The 19,677-nt window shown below is 47.1% G+C and overlaps 1 long non-coding RNA gene across 1 annotated transcript; it reads left to right on the top strand.

Moving 5' to 3' along the window:
- The first annotated feature begins 15,919 nt into the window (after positions 1–15,919).
- On the top strand, positions 15,920–17,766 carry LOC143273161 (uncharacterized). The gene is made up of 3 exons (XR_013051068.1): positions 15,920–16,971; positions 17,273–17,451; positions 17,552–17,766. It is a non-coding gene; the product is annotated as an uncharacterized LOC143273161 (long non-coding RNA).
- Positions 17,767–19,677: the final 1,911 nt, after the last annotated feature.

Genomic DNA, 19,677 nt, shown 5'->3' with positions numbered 1-19,677 from the left:
TAAAGAGAGAGAGAGAGAGCCACACGCCACTTTGTCAGGGATGCATCAAGGTCAGTCCTGATTCTCTAATCCATGAAAATCCTAATATTGTTCACTGGCAAATGCGCTTCTGATTGAAGCAGACAGAGCCGAGGCGGGCAGCTGGATGAAAAACAAGCGGTCCCACTTCTAGCCCTGGCAGTTAGTAGCCCTGGATACTCTGGGCAGCAACAAGCTTGTCTTACATCCCCCTCCTAAACCAGACACAGAATTTGACAGAAATCTCCAGCAGAACACTGTGAGTGCACTGGGCACCAGGGACAGAACTAAGGAGTGCAGTGGGTACATGCAGACTTTGGGGTACGGTATACAGGACTTCAGAGAGAGTAACTGAGACTCTTCTCCTCTAGGGGTCTGCAATGCAATGCAAGCTCACTCCCTTCTCAAGTTATGGCTCCTGACTGTTTATTTACCAGCAACAGTGGGGGCTGAAGCGCCAAGGGGTGGCTCCGTAGCCCACAGATGCTGATCGGGCCCAAGTCTACTCTTTCCCACCTCTACGTCCCCTCTTCCTGAGGACTATGCTCTATGGTCCCCATTGGGGCCACAAGTCTTTTCTCTACCCACTGTGTTGGTCCTATATTCTGTCATGATGATGAAACAGTTGGGTCATTTGTGCAGATCTATACAAAGACGGGGTTTGTGTAGCTCTTGGTTCTGATGTAGCAGGGCTCTGGTAAGGATCTCTTGGCAGATGGCACAGGGTGGAAGTACAGGAAGATGAGATTACATCTGGAAACAGGAGGCCAGAGAGAGACTCAAGGGTCAGTCTCACTCTTAGTACAACTCACTTTGGTCAGAGCTCAGGAGTCTCAGACAGCTTGCTTAATCCCTTATAAGGACATGCCCCAGTGATCTAAAGACCTTCTGCCAGGCTCTACCTCTTAAAGTTCCGCCACCTCTAGCTTCACCTGGATCCACGGGACAAGCTACATCCAACTGGAGTAGCCATAGAGCCTGAAGCACTGGAGACAAGAAGCCCAGGCTTGCAGAGTGAGCCATAGATCCCCCGGTAGCTGGGTCACGCCCATTCAGCTGTTGGATACAACTCTATAAGTTGATGTAGACAGCAAAGGCTTCCTGGGGGAAGGTGGCTACCGATGTTCTGGGATTATTCAAAGGAACAATGTTCGGGTGCTACCTACTAGTGCCTCTAATTGTCAGCTTCTTTGAGAAGCTGGGTCCTGCCTCTCATATCTGCTACCTGTCAGGCAAAAGTGAGAAAGCTATATGCCACTTTGTCATACTGACCTAAAAAGGTCAGTTCTGATACTCCAAACCCAGAACCCCCCAGTATTGTTCAGTGGAAAATGTCCTGACTGAAGCAGACAGAGCTGAGGGAAATGTATAAATGACAAGTCATAGCCTCTTCTAGTGCCCACAGCCACAGGACCTGTGGATGTCCTGTGACTGCAGCATTTAACTAAGTTATTCTTTTATCAATAAAAACCCAGAGTCAGATATTGGGGTAGAAACCTGATAGATCCACAGAGCAACGGAGAAATGATCAGCTGACCTGCTTCTCCACCTTCCCTGATGGACTTTCTAAGACCCTCCTTATTCCTTCCTGTGTCTCTCTATCCTAATCTGAGTCTGCCAAAACCTCTATGGTTTATTCTGGCCAGCTGAACGTGGACTCTACCCTCTGATTCGAGGTTTACATTTATTGGCAGTCTCGGAGAGACAATGTGAACAAATCTTCTGCAACAACAGTCACATGTCCTTTCCTCTCCAGTGGTTCCCTTGGAGTCCTAGTTAGCAGTAATTGTCAGTTTGACACCACCTAGAACCCAGAGTCATCAAAGCAGAAAGCCTTTGCTGAGGAATTGCCTAGGTCAGATTGGTCCGAAGGCATGCTGTGATTGTTAACCCACTGTGGGAGGAACCATTCCCTAGGCAGGTGGTCCTGGGCTGTATAAGAAAGCTAGCCAGGTGTGGTGATGCACACCTTTAATCTCAGCACTGGGGAGGGAGAGGTAGGTTGATCTCTGAGTTTGAGGTCAGCCTGGTCTACAGAGTGAGTTCCATGACAGTCAGGGCTACACAGAAAAAACCCTGTCTAAAAGAAAAAGAAAGAGAAAGCTAGCTGAGTATAAGCCAGGCTCTGAGCAACTTGGCAAGTGGCAGCCTCCATAGTTCCTGCTGCATTTCCTTGGCTGTGAGTGAATGCCTGGTTGGAGGTAATGCTTTGTGGAACAGGACACAAGCCTGCCTTCAGGTTCCTGCCCCCAACTTCACCGGCTGTGCCTGTGACCTGAAAGTGAGAAGTAAACCACTTTCTGCCTTAAATTGCTTTTGGTCAGTATTTTATCACAGGAACAGAAAGAAACTAGAACATTTGGCCAGAAGCAATGTTGAATGAACCTATTGCAGATGGGTGAATTGAGTAGTGTGTGAGTCCTCAGGTGATGGCCGAAGTCCTGTGGGCAGGAGAGAGTATCCCCTCAGTCAAGCCCTTTGGATGGAATGGCACACTGACCCCTGGTGATGAAGGAACAGGGTGAGCCTCGGCTGCTGACAGGCACGGCTTTTTCCATCGGGGCTCAGGTTGACTCCACCTGCCAAGCTCTAGTGAAAGGACTCTGAAGGTTTCCACTTGCAAGGATCATTTCTGGTTCCAAGAACAGGACCTAGATTGACTTCTCTGGAACAAGACTCAGTGGCAGTTCAATGTTAGAGCACTTGACTACCGTGTACAAGGCCCTGAGTTCCATCCTCAGAATGGACAAAAGAAAAAGTATCTTCAAGGATGGGGAGGTAGCTCAGTGGTAGAGTACGCTCCTGGGTGAAAACCTCCAAGCATGGTCACACACGCTCACAGGTCAATCTGATGGAGGCCGTTCTTCAGCTGAGGATCCTTCAAGTTTGTCAAATTGACAGCCATGCTTAGCTATCACAGATCCTGTCTCAAAAAAGCAAAAAACAAAATGGAAAAGATGATGGTAGAAGCCCCCAAGTCTTTCCTTCCCATGCTCACACTGCTCCTAGAGTCAAGACGAGAGTCTGACTGTTCTTGAATGTTGGTATGACCATGCACATTGTTCTGGAACGTTCTGAGGCCACATTATACCACAATGTATGAGGAAGCCCTGACTAGCCATGGGGCATAGATGTGCTTTGGAGCGACAGCCCTGGCCAGCTTCTGCCTGCTGGGGTCCCCTCTACTATGCAAGGGGGACCTTGCCTCCTTTCCCCGCATATGACTTTCCTGTGGGGCTTCTTCACCCAGCATCTTGTTCCTGAGAGAAGGTGTATGTGGACACAACTCTTTCCCCATGCATGTGGAATCACTCATCTGTCCATCGGCTCTCCTAGCCCCACTGACATCTAACTGTGACCTGATGAGGGAGGGCCCCTAAGAGAGAGCCACTCAGGTGAGTCCAGCTGACTATGGGATTTTGAGGTGCCGCGGAATGGTGGCTCTGAGTCCCTGCACATGGGGCAGCTCACTGCAGAACGTTAGATGAGCAGAGTGGTGGCAGAGTTTCCCTATCAACTGTTTGCTTTCTCCGTGACATGTGGGGATAACGTGCATTTTTAATTACCGACATCTTACATTTGAGGGAATCCCATTATGGCTTGTCTTATTTCACAAGGCTGCTATGAGAATTAAATCTCTGCACTAATATAACGGTTCCCTACTCTCAGGGTCTGTGAGTGCAGGCAAGTCGCACCGCAGAAGTCTATGGCTTTGTTCTCCTCCCCTCCCGTTTCCTGTACCTCTCTGCCTGTTTTCCCTCCTGATGCGGAGGTGCCCAGCCTTCCCTCCTCCTGATATTAAATTTTCTTCCTCTTGTCTGCTTTTCTCAGTAAAAAAGGGAGGATGTCAGAGGCGGTAGCGTGGGGTTTCCTAATAAAGTCGCATTTCCTTCAAACACCTAAATTTGGTTGGCACAAGCCTTCTTTCTTTATGTGGAAACAGCCACCTGCTCGAGATCCCAGATGCTTATGTGTGGTTTGTTCAGTTGGAGCAAGTCCTGTGTTCTTCCTCTGTGACCTTACAGTGCAGAAACCTGTAGCTCTGCTCCATATTCCTCTGGCAGACAGCACAGCCAAGTGAGGCTGCATCTCTAGACTCTGGTGGCTCCAGGGCTCTGTGTGACACTGCCCATCTCCCCAAGAGACCTGTACTCATCACCACAGAGAACTTGATAAAGTGTGGCAGGCTCTGTGTAACCAAGCATAATTGATCTAGAGGGATAAGCATCCACAAAGGCAAGTCTACTATACTTCAGCTGAATTTATCCATAGATAAATATGGCCAAATGGCTTTCTTATTGATTTTTGTTGAAGATTTAAAAAAAATATGTGAGTACTTGGGAGGCAGAGGCAGATGGATCACTAAGAGTTCAAGGCCAACCTCGTCTACTTAGCAAGTTTCAGTCCAGCCAGGGCTACATGAGTCCCTGTTTAAAAAAAGAAAAGTGTATGTTTATGTAGATTTATATGTATAAGTGCAGTCCCTTATGCAGCCACAAGAGGGCATTATATTTCCCTGGAGCTAGAGTTAAGGGGGTTGTGAGTGGTCCAACCTAGGTGCTGGGAACTAAATCAGGTTCTTGGCAAGAGCTGTTCCTGTTCTTAATTGCCAAGCCATCTCTCCAACCCCTTTCTTAGTTTTTAAACCTTGTCTTTTAAAAGGCTTTTTTTCACTGAGGTCTGGGAATGGAGCTCAGTTGGTAGAATGTTTGCTTAGCATGCAGGAAGCCCTGGATATGATCTTAGCACAACACAAACTAGACACTAGATCTGAAACCCTAGAGTTCAGGAGGTAGAGGCAGGAGTATCAGAAATTTGAAGTCATCTTCAACTATGTCGCAAGTTTGAGGCCAGCATAGGCTACATGAGGCCCTATCTCAAAAGTATTTCTTGAATTATAATGGGTTTCTCCTGATGAACACACAGTATTGTACACAGTTTGACAAGCCCTATGGGCAAGTCCACTGGCTTAAATAGTACCCATGTCAACAGCCGGATGCCAGCTGGCCCAGACTTGTCATTGGCCAGAAAGCACGGCCTCTGTGTGGCTGCTTCTCACACACAGGAGCTCACCTCTTTCCCTTCTTCACACAAGCCTGTGTTCAGCTTCTCACTCCCCATCATGGTGTGAGGTTACCCATGTGGCATGTGACAAAGCCTGCTCGCTCTTCACACTCTGTGTGTCCCACTGTGAGACCCAGTGCTGATGTACATCTCAGCGGTTTCCAGGTCTGGGGCATGGTGGACACATTGCTCTGAGCTCTCCCACACACCTCGGTGCACTTGATTTGCTGCATTTCTGCTGACCCCCCCACCTGTAAATGCAAGCTCAACCCCAGCAAACATTGCCAGTGTTCCGACATGACCATGCCAGTAGACACACACGTCCTCCATCTTTGGGGGAGCACTCCAATCCCCACCCTCACCAGGGGACTTCCTGTTTTCCATCTATCTTCAGTTAGCCAAAGGGCGGCCTCTTGCACTCATCACTGACTCCAAGTCAGAGACCCCACTCGGTGTCCCATGCGTCATTAAGCCTCCTAGGAAGCCATCCTCCTTTTCACTAAGGTAGAAGTACGTTTTCACCCATCCTGAACTGTGTGGCCAGCAATTGATCCCTCCCCGGCATGTGACCAGATGGTCAAAGCATCACTGCTCCAGGACAAAGCTATGGCTCTTAAGCACAGCTCTTGGTGAATCTGCCGTTCAGGATAGTCAGTTAAGTATTGAATCTGAGGAGGTCCCAGGAGCTGGCGATCAGGGAAAGGCAGAGTCCAAGACTGTGCCTGAAGTAGGAACAGTCTTACAGAGGATGGGACCTTTAATGGCCCATCTGATATGAAGGTCAGAGTTTAGAGTAACCCACACTTGGCTCCCTTTATCACTGAGTCAGTGGACACCACTGGATACCAGTGGATATATATTATATCATACTGAGGCTATGGAAATCAATGATATAGTCAGCACTCCTCCCCGAGGTCATAGGAAGTGGGAGTCCAGACACCCACAGTGCTCTCTGGGAAGGAAAGTCACTGTTTCTGAGTTTGACAGGAAGTGACCAGCCAGAAGATGGACTATATGTGGGCAGGGGTCACTTCCAGGAGTCTGGTAGCCTCTTCCTTCTCAGGGCTCCTTCCCTTGGGTTTTAGACAGGTGTCCTCTTGTGGTTTATTTTAGTGCTATGAGGTAGAGCAGGTGGGGAGGAGGTCCTCAGGATGGCTGTTTGCGCCATCACCCTTTGTACCACGGTCACACAGGAAACTGGTGCTCTCAGAGCCTGAGGCCCAGGCTAGAAAGGAGGGTGAGAGTGAGTGGGAGTCACATGCCCATGGGGGAAAGGAGTTTATAGCTTGTTTTTAAGTGTGGTGTGTGTGTATGTGTGTGCACACCAGAGGACAATCTCCAATGTCATCCTCACGAACACTACCCACCTCTTTTGATACACCTCTCATTGGCCTGGAGCTCACCAAGCAGGCTAGAATAGCTGGGCAGCGGGCCCCAGAGATCTTTCTCCCTCCACTTTTCTAGTGCTGGGATTATTGCCTGGATCTTTACACGGGTTCTAGGGTTGATCTCTGGTCCTCATGCTTCTAAACGAGCACCTCACCAAGGGAGCCATCTCCCAGGCCTGAGTTACTGCATCACACATAAAGAGGTCGTAGGGAAATGATGAGAAGGAGGAGACAGCGGCTAGGGTTGTGTGGAGATGGCCCCACCCCCGGCTCAGGGAGAGCAGCTGAGCACCCTAAATAGAGACAGAATTTCACACCTATGTGTTTCAGAAGAAGTTCTAGAAAGGACTTGTCACAGCAAATAGTCTTCTTGGAGTTATTTTTCAAAGCCTGTTGGATTGAACCCTGAGACTTCTGACTTCTCAGCAGTTAAGTCCCCCCTACAATCTCCAGAGACTCATGAGCCCCTGGATAGGAAGGCTATGGGTCACTAAAGGCTGGGGCTTTATGTTAAATTAATGTTAAAACTCTGAAATTTAAGTCTTAATATAATAATAGCATAGAGAGGGGAAGAGTTCTGAAATGTTTTTTCATTTTTATTCACCTTAAGTCACTTTCTTATACCTCTACAAATTGCATTTACACACCTTAAAATACCTTCTTAGACCCTAAAATATTTTCTTCGATCCTCACAATTCAAGCTTCCTATCCTCAGACATTACATAAACCTTACACCTTTTTTCATTCAGTCATTCACCATGAGACACAGGTGGTTACTGAGAACAGTTATTGTAAAGTGAGTAAATAAAGGAATAGCAAACAGTTACATTGAAAGCTGTTTTGTGAGTTTATCTCATTTTAGAGTCTGGTAGAAGGTGGACTGTGTGTAGATTAGTGGTAGCTCTAGGAAAGTGAGGCCTGACTTACATATAAAGAGAACTGAGATGGTAGTTGAAGCCTTGGTTACTGCTGTTAAACTGGCAAAGCTATCACGAGCCTAGTCATCAACACCACCAGAGAGGCGAGTAGATTACATTTCACTGGAGTAAGTAAGCAGGAAGTACAGATCAAGCAGCTCTAGAATCCATTAAAAATGACAGAGACTTACCAGCTGCCTGGACAATCACCCTCGGTTCCTCTGTGGTCCCTGGGGCAGAGGTCCTAGGACAATGCCAGTCTCTGGCCACCAGGCCCACAAGATCTGACAGACTTTCCTGTGGAGGAGAAATTTGGGGGGACTGGCCTACTTTGTCTAGGCAAAAGGAGGCAATCAACTCAGTTTGGACAGGGCCCTGGCAGTGGGTATGATAATGAGCAGTTTTTCACCCAGTGGCTGGCTTTGTCATATTTAAAGCAGGCTCCAGGGAGAGTTCTTCTGTGGCCCACCATTTTTGGAGGAGATCTCAGAGGATACTGCCAGAAGTCTCTCTATCATAAAAAGCTTTTGTTGTTGTTGTTAAACATTTTAAATGCCATATTCAGCAGATCTCTGAAGAGTTTGAGGACCATTATCTATTAAGTATATCTAAACTAAACTTCACTTGTTTCTTTTTTTTTCTTGGCTTAATTTTGAAAACATATACAGGAGGTTAAATAAAGCATATTTCTGTAATTAATTAAATTAATCTGAACACATTAAAGAATTTGATCATTTATAAGGTGATTGGTATATCTTAATTATCCTTAACAGTTTACAACAAGTTAGTAGCTTTTATAAGACTTAAAATCCATCCCTGCATGTTAGATTTAGCTTTAAAAAAAATAACAAATTTTTAACTGAAGCTCTTCTAGTATCAAAATAAAACTTTTTTTTTGAGACAGGGTTTCTCTGTGTAGCTTTGGAGCCTGTTCTGGAACTAGCTCTGTAGATCAAGAACTCAGAAAGATCTTCCTGCCTCTGCCTGGGATTAAAGGTGTGTGCCACCACCGCCTGGCAAATAAAACTTTTTTTTTTTTAATATAAGAGATTTTCTAGTCATTTTACATATCAGCCATGGATTCTCCTGTCCTTCCTCCTCCCATCCTCCAGTCTTCCCCCCCAACCCAACCCCCATTCCCACCTCCTCCAAGGCAAGGTCTCCCCTGGGGAGTCAGCCCAGCCTGTTATATTCAGTTGAGGCAGGTCCAATCCCCTCCTCCCTGCACCAAGGCTGAGCAAAGTGTCTCAGCATAGGCCCTAGGTTCCAAAAAGCTGGCTCATGTACCAAGGACAGGTCCCAGTCCCACTGCCTAGGGAACTCCTAAACAGTTTAAGCTAATCAACTATCTCACTTATCCAAAGGGCCTAGTCCAGTTCCATGGGGGCTCCTTTAATCATAGATACACTCCATAGGGAGACTGGCAACTTTATTGATCCTTTTATAGTATACCATTAGAGAACATTCAAGTTTTTGTATGGCTTAGTTTATCCATGTAACTAAAGCTTAAAGTGAGAAAAGACAAAGAAGCTAGACAAATATTACTTTGAACTTGAGTAAACCTTAGGAATTTATAAGTCTTGATTATCAAATATACCTTATCTATCAAACATGTTATTACCTATCTGAATTTTCTAGCAGACTGGTGTTGAATAATTAGCAAAGACTTAGTAGTTAGGTGTAAATATCTAAGTAAGCTTTTGTTAATCTGAGCAGACTTTTATAACCTTAAAATTTTATTTCCATATAGAATATATTCTAAACCAGAGTTGAATCACATATATATATATAGAGAGTATGTTGTAGCAAATATAACCTTAATTTTTTATCATCATACAAAAGTATATATATATATCAATCCAAAATATTTGAGACTTGTTATTGCTTGCTTAGTCTAAAAAGGAGATACAATGATAAACAGAGTTCATTAGGATTAAGAAGCTTTATAATTATTGCTTTACACCCTCTTAAGATGGTGAAGTCATGTGGCATGTACTCTAACCTCAGTAAAGATGGCTACCAGCCATGTAGTCATCTTAAGATGGTGAAGTCACGTGGCAGGTACTCTTTAACCTCAGTAAAGATGGCTGCCAGCCATGTGGCTGCTTACATCCTGATGAGGTCATCGGCCAAGATGGAGGAGAGCTACATGGTTGCTATTTAAAAACATGTTTTCCTAGTAGAACTATTTTTTTAAAATGAGAGTTGAATCCAAGTTACATACACACACACATAGAGTTGAATCTTACATTCATACACATATCCTAAAAAAGAGTTGAATTACACATATATACCCATGTGTAGATTTTTTTTTTTTTTTTTTTTTTTTTTTTTTTTTTTTTTTTGGTTTTTTGAGACAGGGTTTCTCTGCGTAGCTTTGCGCCTTTCCTGGAGCTCACTTGGTAGCCCAGGCTGGCCTCGAACTCACAGAGATCCGCCTGGCTCTGCCTCCCGAGTGCTGGGATTAAAGGCGTGCGCCACCACCGCCCGGCTCCATGTGTAGATTTTTAATTAGAAGCCCTTTGTTATAAGTTTAAAGCTAAATTTTGTTACAGATTTATAGATTTTTCAACCATACCTAATGAGCAAATTACATATTCTGAGGTAAGAGTTTACAGCATCATCTTAAGAGATTTTTTTGAGAGCAGAGCACAGAGAAATCATACAGATAAAAGATTTTTAAGAGTGGAAAGTAGAGAAAGTATAGAGTGGAGCAAATTTAGACATAGGATATTTGGGGATCATTTGTTTGTGCTGCAGCGGTCATTTTGATTTGTGAGAATTTGGAAATCAAGCTTGCCAATTTTGGGCCATTGATCTGTCCTGAGGCCGGGCTGTTGCAATAAAATCTGAGGCCGTGGAGGAAGAGAGAGAGGGTTACAAACCGGAACATCATGCAGATGTGTTTCTGTAAGCTCTGAGAGGGACAGCTGAAGCCGCAGGACTGTGGGCTGGAGCCAGACCCAGCCAGGAGAGTGCAGGGGAAAGGCAGCCAGCAAGGGTCTTCAGTAGAGAGACCAGAGGGTGTAGGAGGCCAGAGCTGAGAGTGAACCTTTCCCTTGTGGTGGGAGCCCGAAGGGTGCAGAAGCTGAATCCAGGAGCCAGAAAGACACTTATAGCATAGGACAAGCAGAGGAGCAAACAGGAACTGAGAAGCAGGGTCAACAGTTCCTAAGGGGAATGGAGGGAATTAGCAAAGTATAGGCCGGGGAAAGTACAAAGTGGATAGAGCAGGTCACTCCAAGGGGAAGGAAGCAAGGGGAAAATAGAGTCCCAGGCTGCCCAAGGCAGACTGCAGCTCCTGGAGAGGGGGGAGGAGACAGAGACAGAGAGAGAGAGAGACAGAGAGAGGAGCGGAGGAGAAGGGAGATGTCCATGTGGGTGCAGCAGGCCAGAGGCACAGCAGGCTGCAGGAGCCAGAGAAGTACATAGGTTCCCACGTGGAGGGCAGAGCAGGCCAGAGGGAAGCAGAATCGGACTCTAGAATTTGGAATCACATTAATAAACAAATGATCCACACATACCTTAGGAGACTTGGTTCAGAGGGGACACTGCAGGGGAGAAGTGACCTTCAGTTCACAGTTGGCAGAGCCTGCTCAGAACACCAACGCTTACACCACCCACTTTGCCCTCTCCGGTCCTTGCTCGGCCTGGGTGTGTAGCTAGGGTGTAGAGCACTGGCCTAGCAAGTGGGTTCCAGCTCCAGCTCCATGTGTGTGTGTGTGTGGGGGGGGGGGAGAACAAATAGAAACACAAAGCTAAATGAAAGACAGAAAAGAGAGCCTGGGATGTGATCCCATCTGTGCAAAACATCCAAAGCAGACAAATAGACAGACAGAAATAGCCGAGCACTGCTGGGGTTGGGTGGGATGCAGGGGACCACCCTGAGACGGTGTAGGGCATTGCTAGAAGGTGAGGATTTCTCTGGGGATGATGACAACATTCTTGGACTGGTTTTGCTGACAGTTCCTCAACTCTGTAAACGTACTAAAAGCCGCTGAATTATAGACTTCCTCAAAAGCTTTTCCAGGAGCTTTCATTTCGTGTCAAGCTCCCCACCTCCTGCCCGGAAGTCTCCTAGGGGCTGGTGCAAAGCAAGTCAGGGTGAATGGCATGTGTCCGCCCTCCAGTTCTGTTCCTTCTCCTGGTGGCCCCTTCTGGTGACAAGTGTCAGGTGCCACACCCAGAAGAAAAGGGAGGCAGTCAGGGTGCATGTTAAACAACCCAGGGAAAATTGGTTTCTCCCTGGCTGCTGGTGAGATAGAACACACAAACTCACAGCCTGTCTCGTGGTTGACATACCACCAAACACAAGGTTTGGAATTCAATCTGGCAAGTTTGTTCTGAGAAGGAAATTCCAGAGAACGGTTCCTCGCTGAAGTGGTCCTGCCACATGTCACAGGCATCGCACACGTTACCTGCAGGTAAGCAGCAGACAATGCTCTTTGCTTTCTCCCAGCATTCCCTACTCCCCTCCCTCCCTCAGCATCTTGTTCATGGACGGGATAGGCAGATATGGGTCGAGTGATTCCGTGTCATCCCCTCCTGGTGGGACCAGAGTCCTGGTCACTCCTCACTGCCTCTCTTCCCCCTCCCTCTGTTCTAACCAGCCCCGCTTGACCCTGCTCTCCTGAATCTGGAGATGCAAGCACTCATCTAAAGTCCTAACCCTGACCTGCTACTCAGTGGGAGGACCTGGGTCACTCACCTGCCACCCTCTGGTGTCCCTCGCTGCTGTCCCAAGTCCCCATGCTTTCTATCTACTCCTGTTTGTCAAGATAACAAAGATAAGCCTCTTTTGGGCAGGAGTTCCACCCAGTCACATAAGTCCTCCATCACCCAGAATTTTGAGTAAATGTATTCTAAGATAAAGTGTTATTAATATCCAGGGTTGTAGCCCATTCTGCTTTGATAACTACATGACTTACCATTTCATTCGGTTTATTCCCCTAGTGAACATGCACCATGAGGCTCCTCTTCGCTCACATGCAGACCAAATACAATGAAGAACTTGGAGGTAGCTGAGTCTTCAGGTTATCTCCGGTTCATTTTTTCCAGCTCTTGATCCTCACCACAGGAAAAGGCAACCTAGAAAGAAGAGGAAATCAAAGCAAAATCAAGGGAGCACAGACTTGTGCTCCAAACACCTTTTGAGGGGCACTATTCTAAGCCCACAAAGTCAAGCTTACCCTGCTCTATGCTGGGGCCTTGGCTACCAGCAGGCGGGTGGGTTCATCATAACAAGCCCGTCAGGAGAGATGGGGAGAGTGACGTAGTGAGGATGGGGGTGACGATGATGGCGAGGATGTCATGATGGTGATGATTAAAATGGAGATGTAGATGGTGGGGGGTGAGGATGATGGTAGTGGTGATGGAGGTGGGGGTGATCACATGGTAGTGACAGTGGTGGCGGTGATGCTGCTGCTGCTGCTGCTGCTGCTGATGGTGATGGTGGTGGTAGTAACAGTGACACAGTGGTCAGTGGTGGTGATGGTGGAGGTGGTGTTGGTGGAGGATGGTGATGGCGGCAGTGAGGATGAGGAGGGTCATACACCTGTCCTATTTAGATTGAAGAAATTATCCTTCCAAATTCAGTGTGGCCAGAGTGCCATGTCTTTTTCCCTGGCCCTGGATGTGTGGTCAACTTGAACTTCTGTGAGCAACATCCCTATATTGGCTGCTACCAGTGGCCAATATACAATCTTATATTTCATATTCCGGAGGAATGCAGAGAAGTCACCATGAAGTTGCCCCTTTTAGTCCCTAGAGCAGTGACCCATTTAGGGGCAGTAGGAGGTCAGTGATGTTTCCATTAAATGTAAAGCTCTTCCCCTCCCTCACTCCTAGAACACTCTGCCCTCCCTCCCTCCAGGACATCTACAACTCATCCGATCTCCTTAGGAAATAGCTGCTGTTGACAGCCAGGGACAGCCAAGCCCACCTTTAGGGGACAGGTGGAAACGTAGAGGTTCTGTGCTGATGGGCCTTGCCACCTTCTCTCTGGTGCTTGCTAAGACCTGGAAACATTAATGGGAAATGGATGTCTGTTTGCCTTGCTGGACTCCAAAAGCCTCCCACTCAGAAGAAGGAGGGGCAGGAAGATGGAGACCTCTCTCTCCTGCATGTCACTGTCCCATGGGCATTGTCAGGACCCACCTCCATGCCTTTCAACAGTGAAAGGTAGTTTTGTGAAAGCTGGGGCCATAGAGGTAAACCAAGGACTTCAAAGGGCTACAGGAACAGAATGAGGGACTACAGGGGCCAGGGGATCTAGGGACAGAATGGGGATTACAGGGACCAGGGGAACTAGGGATCTGGTAGTATTTTGGTCACTGTGAAGTCTGAAGAGTGTTCAGTGTGGCAAAAGGAATCTGAGCTAACTGGTTGTTACAGCAGGGTCAACTGGGTTCAAGCCATAACCCAAGTCGGAGAAACAGGATTAGGCATGGCAGGACATGAGGCTTTGCCCCTCTGAGGTGTCTGCTTGCCTGAGGACAGCATCTTCCACACCACACTGAGGTGCCCGCCTGAGGACAGCATCTTCCTCTCCTTGGCTGTTTCATCATCATTACAGTATACCCAAGTTTGGTCAAATGTGTGGACTTTGTCCCCTGTTTGTGATGGGATACCAAAGAAATGGGAGGTCCACAGCTCTGAACAGTTGCTGAGGGCTCCACTGGCCTGTGCTGGGGAAGACTTGGGCTAGCCTTGTCCTCTTTCTCTTGAAGTGGGGGAAGGTTAGGCTAGCCTTGGCCTACCTCTGCCCTACCCTGGGGGAGGTTAGACTAGCTTTGGCCCCCGAGACATACACAGCAGTCAGTAGGGAATTGGAGCTACTGTTGGCCCTTCTGTCTTAAAGAAGAGATACTTGGGCTGGCTTTGGGATGTGATAGAGAATGTTGTATATTTGCCCAACATTCCCATTTACTCAGCCAAGTATAAGGCAGAAGCAAAGGGAGGCCTCAATTTTCCTAGACCTTTTACTCCTAGAAAACACTGCTAAGCAGCCCAAAGTGGCTTTCTGGTCATGAGGTGGCATCCTGAGTTTGGAGTTGAAATAGGTCAGGAATGCAGAGGTACATCCCTGCCCTGTACTGGAAACTGAACGTGAAGCTGTGTTTATCAGTATTTGACATCACATTTAGGTCAAGGCCACCGAATAGAGAAGGTGCTGATGGAGGTCAGGGGAAGCCTCAGCCCCAGCTACACCTCAGCTTGCTGGCTGTACCAAGGCCTGTGTCCAAAGCTGAGGGCAATTTGAGACTCTTTCCTTAGTGGCCCAGGGAAGAAGCACATGGAGCCACCTAAGCTCCAGGACACAGGGATTTGCCGGACCTTGACGCAGACTTTGATGTACTTTGGAAAAACAGGGTCCTAGGTCTGTCCACACCAGCCCCTGGGCCCTGGCTCTTCCATTGGCTCCAGGGTGTCCCACCTGTTCCACTGCCCTCCTGCAGTCCCACCTGCTAAGGCAGCAGGATCGTCCACCTACTGGCCAGCACCCCCCAGGGCGCTGCAAAGGCACTACGTGTGTCCAGAGAGAAAAATGACCACTTGTCCTCAGGTGGACAGTCCAAGTACACAAGTCAGATTGGCTTGTAAAGTCTCCTGGTTTCTCCCAAGACTTTCAAAGGTAGCAGCCAATCTGAACCACTCAGAACACAATTTCTCCGGCAACTGGAGCAAAGCTCTTCTCTCCTGTCCTGTGGGGATGTTAAAAATAACACACACTCAGGCCACGGTTACGCACATCTCCAATTACCTGCTCTACTGTCCCCCTGGCTGCAGCAGTCGCCCGGCTCCCTTGCATCTCATCCATCACCAAGGCAGCCTTGTCAGGGCGTGGGGTAACTCACCTGCATACCCTGGTTATCCCTCCTCCCTGCCTGCAGGGAAAAAAAGGCTGGAGTTTGGTCATTAGCAGAGGGGCTGGCATGTGTGTGGTGTGTGCACATGCGTGTGTGTGTGCTTCTTGAGTTCATACATCATCCCTGGCTTCAAATCTAGTGTGTAGGAATCTTCCTTGCCTTTCCCCCATTTCGTATCAGAACCTCCCTTTCCGCGGTTAAAATCTCAGTTTCCTGGTTTACTGGATCACACATACACAAACTGGAGATGGAACCCCTGGCCTCTCCCAATCAAAGCGTGTGCACTGTCAGTCAGCTACACGCAGGTCCCTCTGTCCCCTTCCCTGTGTAGCACCGATATTCTAGTCATTAGCAACCTGCAGAAATCTGATGAGACTGCCCTCTTCTTCCTCCCCCGCCCCTCCCTCTGCCCTGCTCCAAACTCTTCTTCTCCTCCTCCTCCTCCTCCTCCTCCTCCTCCTCCTTCTTCTTCTTAGATTTTATTGATTTATTATGTATACAGCATGTATGGCAGCAGGCCAGAAGAGGACACCAGATCTCATTACAGATGGTTGTGAGCCACCATGTGGTTGCTCGGAATTGAACTCAGAACCTCTGGAAGAGCAGTCAGTGCTCTTAACCGCTGAGCCATCTCTCCAGCCCCTCTGTTCTTTCTTCTAATATGATTAACACAAACCCAAAAAGATTTGAAACAGTTAGCTCAGTGAGCTTTGACACTTGTATAAGCAGGGCAGACTGTAGAGCATGCCCAATTCTCTCTAGAATGTTCCCTCATGTATTTTTCACCTTTCATGGAAGAACATGAGGTAGATACATTCAACGTGATGTCCTCAAACATGAAGAGAAAGCTCAAGTTTCTTGTGGAAGAAATCAAGAGGTGAAAAGTGAGAGATGGGGTAGTGACACGTGTCTATAGTTCCAGAGTCTATGAAGTGGAGGCAGAAGATGGGGATTTCCTGACCAGCCTGGGTATAGTGTTAGACCTGTCTCAAAAGTAACAAGCAACAACAACAATAAAGACGTTTATGGAAGGAGAGGGATGGCTCAGTACTTGCTGATTGGGTAAGAGCTCTTGTTGCTCTTGCAGAGGACCTGGGTTCAATTCTCAGCACCCACATGGCTCACAACCATAAGTTACCCCAGTTCAGGAGATCTGATGCCTTCTTCTGACCTCTTTGACACCAGGAACACATTGATGCATAGACATACTAGCAGGCAAGACACTCATACACATGAAATAAATCTTTTTAAAGACCTTCATAAATAAGGTTTATTTTTCAGTTATTATTAACTACTTATTTAGTATGTTATCCTCTATTTTAATATTGTTAAAGACTGAATTCCTAAATGGTAACATTATAGCTCTTGTACTAATAAAAAAAACCGCATACCAAAGGGTTTATTTTGTGTACCCTTTAATCTGAAAAACAGTAACAGGTTACAACTAATTAAAAGGAAAACTCCCCAGAGTGGACACATACAGAGGCAACCAGCAATGTCAGCACGAATCGCTTAATAAATGAAAAACTGGCTCCTTTTGTGGTGGCAAAGGAGTCAATTATGCTTCCCCTGGGGAAAAATTTATTGTCATAGTTAAACCTGTGTGTTTCAGATGTGATGAGGAAGGAGAAGCTTGGCTCACACCTGTGACCCCAGCACTGTCAAGACCAAGGCAGGAAGATTCCCCTGAGTTCCAGATTAGCCCAGGGATACAGTGTAAGTTAGATCTAGCAGTAATAAACCAGGAAACTCGAGGAGACCCGTGTAGACTTTTCTGGCTCTGTGTGTTTGTTCAGATGAAGGTTGTCCCTCTCTGGGGTACAGGGAAGGTAGCTCTTTAAGGGGAGTCTCAGAGAACCTCACTTTATTATTCAGGGTTCTCTGTAAGTACAGAAGTGGGAGGATGAACCCATATTACAAGGGGGATTCATTAGATTGGTTTACACAGTATGGGCTCGGTAGGCCAATAATGGTTAGCTGCATGCTGGAGAGGTTGAGAAGTCGGTTTGCTGCTCAGTCCACAGTGCTGGATGCTTCAGCAGTTCCAGGCTTTCCGAGGAGGTCTGCAGTCCACGTTGGAGGGCCGAGGAAGCTGTGTTCTGATGTCAGGAGAAGAATGCAGCAGCAGTGGCCATCAACGGTGATGGACCCACAAGAAGAAGCGAAGGCAGACAAGCTTCTTCCTCGGACTGGAAGGTGCCACTCACTCTGGGGGAGGGGCTTCCCTCTCATTTACTCCTGTCTGGAAATCCCCCCCCCAGACACACCCAGAAGCAGGTCTCTTGGTTTTTTCCAGATTCAATCAGCCTGACAAGGAAGATTAACCACCATGCCCTTCAAGGTCTTGACGCTCTGGTTTGGGGGAGGAAGGCAGGAAAGTAGCCATGACCTTCCTGCTTCTGCTGTCTTCTCAAAAGCTACAGTGCCATGTTTGGGGGTAATGTATCTTAAAACACACTACTTTGTTGCTAATTTATTAAATTAGTACAGGAATTTGCTACAATGGATCAACCAATACCAATATATTATTAGGGTCTAAAATCTATAATTTACCCTGATTTCCCCAATTTCTTCCTAAGGTCCTTTAAATGTCTTGGGACACTTCTCCTCTCCCCGAACGGCCTACTGTTATCATGCAGGTGTTCACTTATTTTTACTATCATGCAATATTCCTTTGTATCATGGTTGGTTTTGAGGTTTATTATTTTATGTATATGGGTGTTTTGCCTACATGTACATCTATGCACCATGTTCATGCCTGGTGCCCATGGAGGCCAGAAGAAGGCATTAGACCTCCCTGGAGCTGAGATTACAGATCCTGTGAGCCACCCCATGGGTGCTGGGAATCGAACCCAGGTTCCCTAGAAGAGCAGTCAGTACTGTCAACTGCTGAGCCATCTCTCCAGCACTTGTGATTGTTTTTAATGTTAACTTGTCACAAGTTAGAATCACCTGACTATGGAGTGTCACCTGAAGAAGTGTCCTGATTGTCTTGATTGAGTGGGAAGACCCACCCTGATGAAAAGGGTGTGGCGAGGAAGATCACCTACCTGGCTTTTGCTCCTTGGCTGTCCCTTTGTCAAAGAGTTAATTTGCCCTGTGGCTCCTGCTGATTCCTTTGCTGACATGACAGCAAGTGTTCCCAAGATTTCTTGGCAGACTAGGGACCAGCAGCTCCAGGAACCTTCTGAGCTTCAGACACAAGATCGGGACGGACTGCTGAAGCACCCAGCCTCAAGGACCACATGATAATGAGGCATCCAGATTTTTTCAGCTGTGTTGAGGGTCAATATGCAGATGTCAAAAATCAAGTGTGTATTGTCAATGTCAAAACTGATTTCTATTAGTAGGAGTGTTTACCACTATTGTTTCCAGCACTGGGGATGGAATCCAGGGCCTCACACATGCCGACTGAGCACCTCCGAGCTGCATTCCCAGCCCCACCCACAATTCCTAACACAAGAAAGCTTTGTAGTTCTCATTCTTTTCTATACAATCTTGTGCCTTTCCAGCTTGAAACTCCAGGCAAATCTTCCTGAAGATGTCAAGTTCAGTATCTTCCCATATTCACAAGTCAAAATAATTCATATACTAATATCACATATCCTTCACATTCAAAAATTCAATCTTTCACAGTGCATTAACGAAGCTACTAGAAAACCAGGATTGCTGTGGGCATGGTGTGGAAAGGGACACACAGTGAGGTGGAATAAGAAAGGAGCCAAAAGCAGAACTGTTCTCTCTAAAAGGAACAATTCTATCTAAACCAACAGTGGAACGGAGGTTATGTGACACTCGGAAGGTTGGTATATGCTCTGTATCTGAAATGGCCTCCATAACCCACCAGCAGGGCTGGGGATGCTGCAGGCGTCCCGTGCCCCTCTTGGGCACTCCTCTTTGCCCTCATTCCATGACTCCTGCTACCCGTCAGTGGGCTTCTCTCATGCCTGTCTTGTGTCCCAAAGCCTCAAGATGTGATGGCTCTGGTGGTCACCATCAGCCAAGCTGGACTGAGGAGTTGAAGACCCCTGAATTCACAGAGCACAGGGTGGCCAATAATATAACTAGCTTTGGGAACTGGCCTATGGTCCAGGGTCCACATGCTGGCCGTGGAGACAATAGGCACATGTGCTATCTGGGTTTCTCTTTGGCAAAGTGATCAAAGGTTCTCCCCCACCACCTCGTAATAAATATCCCACAGCAGTGCACTAGTGATTGAATGGAGAGTTGAGGACCATCTGAAGCTACATAACTGTCATCTGGGAACTTGTTCCTGCCTTAAATGCCGTCGTCCACTCCAGGGCTCCTAATTCCAACAGGACAGGCATTACATGCTGCTTTCTCACTCTTTGTCATGGATGAGCGTGGATATAATTCACAGGAGCTTCCCAGTCAGATAAAGAGTGAAAATGGAAGAGGGAG

The sequence above is a fragment of the Peromyscus maniculatus genome, chromosome 5 (assembly GCF_049852395.1).
Source record: "Peromyscus maniculatus bairdii isolate BWxNUB_F1_BW_parent chromosome 5, HU_Pman_BW_mat_3.1, whole genome shotgun sequence".
Lineage (NCBI taxonomy): Eukaryota > Metazoa > Chordata > Mammalia > Rodentia > Cricetidae > Peromyscus > Peromyscus maniculatus.
Note: the sequence above shows the minus strand (reverse complement) of the source record. Positions and strands in the feature narration are given on the sequence as shown.